We start from the raw sequence: 6035 nt of genomic DNA, 5'->3' as shown, positions 1-6035 counted from the left end.
ACTCATTAAAATATTAGATTGTTATTCATATGAATGCTGAATTCTTTTATAGTAATTATCATTGATATTCCTGGTATTGGTCAGAGATTTCTGCTTTGCCATTTTGAAATCATGCAATTGAAATCTGCAGTAACGGTCACAAGGAATTATAACATTTATGAATGATTGCTGCTATTTGTTCCTTAGCCATTGAGTAGGTACACTTTTCCTGCAAAGCTCATCCCAATGTAGTTTTCTTTCGGCATTCAAATATTGAAAGAAAATTTCATTCAAAGCAACTTTCCTTATTACTCAGTTTCTATTTAACTAGGACATCCTGCAAAGTTAAAGGTGTAGTTTAGACTATCAATCAAAGTGGTTTTTGTAATTTTCAAACAATGCCCCTGATTTGTTCAGATCACAAAACTACACACCCAACTCAACATCAACTAATTTGTCATTATTTAGAATGCATTTAGTTTTTGCTTAGGAATTAGGGATGTAGTTTTTACTTGAAAAATTGCAAATACTGTCAAGGTTGTAAATCTTTTATATATAATGCAGTAATCACTCAACAGATCAGGGAGCATTTATACAGAAAGGTTGAGATTTCAGATTGATGACTATTCATCAGAATCCTTACAAATGGTATCAAACTCAAACAGTAATCTAATCTATTTCTGTTCACAGATGATGCTGAACCTGCTGGATGCTTCCAGCGTTTTTACATTAGGATTGTAATGCTCTGTCATTCATAGTGTTATACAGCACGGAAACAGATCCTTTGGTCCAACCCGTCCACGCAAAACATATCCGAAACTGATCTAGTCCCATTTGCCAGCGTTTCGGCCATATCCTTCTAAACCCTTCCTATACATTCAGATTCCTTTTAAATGTTTTAATTGTACCTGCCTCCACCACTTCCTGCCTGTTCATTTCACAGGAGTACCCCTCTCTCTCTGAAAAAGTTGCCCTTCAGGTCCCTTTGAAATCTTTCCCCTCTCACCTATGCCCTCTAGTTTTGGACTCCCCTACCCTAGCAAAAGACCTTCGGCTTTTCTCTCCAAGATACAGGTCTTCCCTGTCCATTAGACCACTAATTTTGGTGTCATCTGCAAACTTACTGATTATACCCCCTACATTCACATTCAAATCAGTTATATACAATGACAAAAAATAGGGACCTAGCACTGATCCTTGTGGCACACCATTGATCATAGGCCTCCAGTCCAAAAAATAACCCTCTACCACTATCCTCTGTCTTCGACTTTCAAACCAATTTTCTATCCAATTGACTAGTTCCCCATGGATTCCATGTGATCTAACCTTGCTAACCAGTCTAACATACGGAACCTTGTTGAATGCCTTGCTGAAGTTCATATAGACAATGTCTACAACTCTGTCTTCCATCTTCTTTGTCAACTCTTCAAAAAAACTGAAATCAAGTTAGTGAGACATGACTTACCATGCACAAAGCCATGTTGACTATCTCTAATCAGTCCTTGCCTTTCCAAATGCATGTAAATCCTATCCCTCACAACTCCCTCCAAAAACTAATCCACCCCTGACATCAGGTTCACCAGTCTATACTTCCCTGGCTTTTCATTATCACCTTTTTTAGATGATGGCACCACATTAGGCACGCTCCAGTCTTCTGGCACCTCATCCGTGGCTATTGATGATACAAACATCGCGGCAAGGGTCCCAGCAATCTTTTCCCGAGCTTCCCACAAAGTTCTAAGAGGCACATGATCAGATCCTGGGGATTTATCTACCTTCATATTTTAAGACCTCCTGCACCTCGTCTTCTGTAATACTGACACTTTTTAAAACATCGCTATTTATCCCCCCAAATTCCCTAGCTTCCATGTCCTTCTGCACAGTAAATGCTGATGCAAAATACTCATTTAGTGTCTCACCCAACTTCTGTGGTTCCACAAATAGACATCCTCATTGATCTTTATGGGGCCATATTCTCTCCCTAATTACTCATTTGCTTTTAATGTATTTGTAGAATGTCTTTGAATTCTTCTTAAGCCTACATGCAAAATCTATCTCATGTCCCTATTTTGCTCTCCTGATTTCCCTCTCAAGTATACTCCTACTGCCGTTATACTCTTCGAGGGATTCACTCAATCTCAGCTGTCTATGCCTGTTTCTTGTCCAGAACCTCCACTTTCCTAGTCATCCAGCGTTCCCTACACCTACCAGCCTTGTTCTTTGCACTAACAGGAACATACAGTCTCTGAACTCTCGTTATCTCATTTTTGAAGGCGTCCCAATTTCCAACCACCTCTTTACTTGCGAACAGCCTCCCCCAGTCAACTTTTGAAAGCTCCTTATACTGTCAAAATTGTCCTTACTCCAATTTAGAACTTTAACTTTTACATTAGGTCTAACCTTTTCCATGACTATTTTAAAACTAATAGAATTATGACCACTTGGCCCAAAGCACTCCCCTACTGACACCTCCGTCACTTTCCCTGCCTTATTTGCCAACAAAAGGTCAGGTTTTGCTGTTTTTCTAGTAGGTACATCCACATATTGAATAAGAATATTTTCTTGTACACACTTAACAAATTTCTCTCCATCCAAGCCCTTAACATTATGGCAGTCTCAGTCTATGTTTAGAAAGTTAAAAAATCGCCCACCATTACATCTGAGAGAAACAGTAATTTATGTTAGATTCAATGCCTTTGATTGGCTATATAACATTGAAATACTGAGACTGTGTAGTAGAAGAAAAGGCTGAAAGGGAAAGTGACAATGGATATATGGTTCTAGGAATGTCGGCTAGGCTGTGATCAAAAGTCATTGCTTGCTTCCAGACTCTGACTGTTGTAATGACTGGCTGACCAAAAGAAACCAAGGTGTGAGATACATTGTAAACTCCATCTTAGCTCTACAGGATATCCTATTCAAACAGTACTGGTTGGCAAAGTGTACCTGCATTTTACCCTACTATTTCAGTGACCACCCCAAAACCAAAAAGAGGGAGGCGAGTTTTTTTTTGTCCTGTCACTGATGTCTTTGGCCACTGAATGCATCAACAACTTCATAAACAATAAACCCTTTCACATTTATTATTTGTCTCTGGATAAAATATTTGCAGATTCAAGGCCAACCGCACAGCTTAGATGCCCAGTAACTAGATTTGTTGATCCATGTCTGGACAAAAAATGATATAGCTCTATATCCACCACATTCTGCTTCTGAATTCATATAGGATAGGCTTGAGGGGTATGGCACCACTGGTTAAGCAATCCATCAGATGAAGAGTTTCTGGCTTCTTGATTTAGTGGCTCAGGTATACGATAACAGTATTTATACTATTTGGAAAGCAGCAAGGAGTTATCTTGGAATCCGAGTCAAATTTCTTCCTCACATCACCTAAGAAACGAACAAGCCATTCATTTCAGTTTTCTGATCTTGCAGCATGCAAAATGGCTATTGTGTAATATACTCAGTAACAGTAATGCATGCTGAGCTGCAGCTAGGATGCCACAGTTAAACTAACCTTATTTTCACTCCCCATCAGTACAACGAAAGCTACAGAGAGGGCAGCTAGCTCTTAAAATACACTCTCCCAAAAGGAGCAACATCTGCACATAAAAATGGCTTGCAGCATTTTAAAAGAATTAAAATGAGAGATAGGATTTGTGATATAACTTCCCTTTACCTCTGCTATAGGTGTATTATTTCGTTTGCAGTCCATACAGCCATTGAAACTGGTTCGGGATTTAGAAAGGCAAGTTGACTGTCTAGATTAGATGAAGATGTTAATGAATGACGATGAAAGGATGGATAAGGTTTAGTGTAAACAACTACAGAAAAATGCTTTGCACTAAGAAATTAGTGTGTTTCACAGAAGGAGGATTTAAAAATACCAAGTTTATACAAGAGCAGTATGTGAAAAACAGTAATTTGTATTTAGGAAAATAGTAATTGAATGAAATGCAAATATCATCCTTGCATATAGACTGGACAGAACAATATTGGTCATGCCTATGCACGATCAGATGGTTTCTTTTGTTTGCTATTACCAATGCAGATGTGTAGCATGACTTATACAAGGAAGTGAGTGCTGGTCAGGAGTGTAAAATTAAAACCTCCTGACAGCATATGACACACTACTGTTTTGTTCTTTTTAAACATAATTTGATGAATTCACATTTGTCAATTGCAACAGAATTTGATATTTACTTTTCACAGTTCAATATTAAAAATCTTATATTTAAACTCGACATGCCACGGTAGACATATTAGTTTTTTTTGCCTTAGCTTCCCCTTGCATCCTTAATACACCGAAGGAGATTTTAACCATTGAACAGTTAGACCTAAAGCATTGCCTGGAAGCAGCAGAAAGATAATCAGGAGGGCAGTGAGGTTTATGTATCACTCTATTCTATTTCCATTCATTTAGAGGCCAGGACAATTGAGCAGCCTCCAATGAGTATTTGAGCATCTAGCATTTTTTTCTCTGTATTGTGCCCAGATGCTGCTATACAACTAAGCACTGAAAATGAACATCAGTCTGATACTTAACATAAAAGTGTGATTTTGCAAAGAGGTGTGAGTGACTTAATAAGATGACCAAAAACAGGTAATTCTGCAATACAAAGATGCATCTGGAAAAGACTAATTTTACTATACCACAAGTCTTTGTTAGAAACGAAAAGTAAAAATATGTAACAGTTTCAATTTTGACAAAATGTCTGCAGCCAAAGTTAGCCCATCATTTCTCTTTTCAGATGCTGGTGGATCTAATACACCTTCCAGACAAGTTGTTCCTGTTTAAAATTTCCACAATGTGTACCTTTAAGTAGCTATCTTCCATTGTTAGCCACTGAACCAATTCCACATCCCAGAGACCATACAGGCTCTGACATACTGACTTGACAGTCATTTTTTTTTGTCTTTGACATGTAGCATCTTGTGACAGTAATACCTCTTTGTAAGAATAAGATAAACAATCCTGAATATCCATGTAACTTTTCTAGCCCTTTATCTGTGACCTAACTTGCATTCCATGTTTTCACACATGCCACTTAGATGGAAAAAAAATTGAACAATCATTTATTGGATACCAAAGACCCACATGTATGACTTGGATGAGGCCTAATGCCATATAACAATCATCTCACTGATCCCACCAGCAACACAGGGTGAGCCAGAAGCTGTAACCTGCTTGGGCCACATTTTGGATGAAGGAGGGGGAAAAGAAGGCAATGACAATACGGCAGAAGTTTCACATTCTGTCCCATATAAAGACTTTCCCCAAATAAGGAATCATTTTCTCAGGATTCCTGCACAAGATGGGGTGGCACGGTGGCTCAGTGGTTAGCACTGCAGCCTCACAGCACCAGGGACCCGGGTTTGATTCCATCCATGGGCGACTGTCTGTGTGGAGTTTTCACATTCTCCCCATGTCTGCGTGGGTTTCCTCCAGTTTCCTCTCACAGTCCAAAGATGTGCAGGCGAGGTGGATTGGCCATGCTAAATTGACCATAGTGTTCAGGGAGGTGTGGGTTATAGGGGGATGGGTCTGGGTGGGATACTCTGATGTTCAGTGTGGACTTGTTGGGCCAAAGGGCCTGTTTCCACACTGTAGGAATTCTATGATTCTATGAAGACTAGAAGATCAAATACAAACTGCTAATCGCTTTTGTTACCCAAAACCTCAGTTGTGCATAAACAAGAGTACAGTGGCAAACTGTAAGAGACCATTTTACAATTTTAAAAACCAAAAGGATATATTACTACTATGAACTTTTCACTAGTACATAACCCAAGTAGAAGGATGTGAATATGTACGTTTTAACCAAGACCATTTCCTTTTCAATTGTATTTTAGGTGTTTATACAAGTTAGCCAAGTTACATGGCTTTAAAACGATGAAAATGAATTTATCCCAGTCCTCTGACCTGCTTCAGCTAACATCTTAAGATGCTGTTTGAGGAAGCCTAAAATATAGTATTTTTGAAGGGGTATCCATAGCTTTAAGCTATGGACAGTGAACACCAGTTTTTGCCCAACAACCAAGGCAATCCATGTTGC

Source organism: Rhincodon typus, chromosome 3, assembly GCF_021869965.1.
Source record: "Rhincodon typus isolate 14 chromosome 3, sRhiTyp1.1, whole genome shotgun sequence".
In the NCBI taxonomy this organism is placed as follows: domain Eukaryota; kingdom Metazoa; phylum Chordata; class Chondrichthyes; order Orectolobiformes; family Rhincodontidae; genus Rhincodon; species Rhincodon typus.
Note: the sequence above shows the minus strand (reverse complement) of the source record.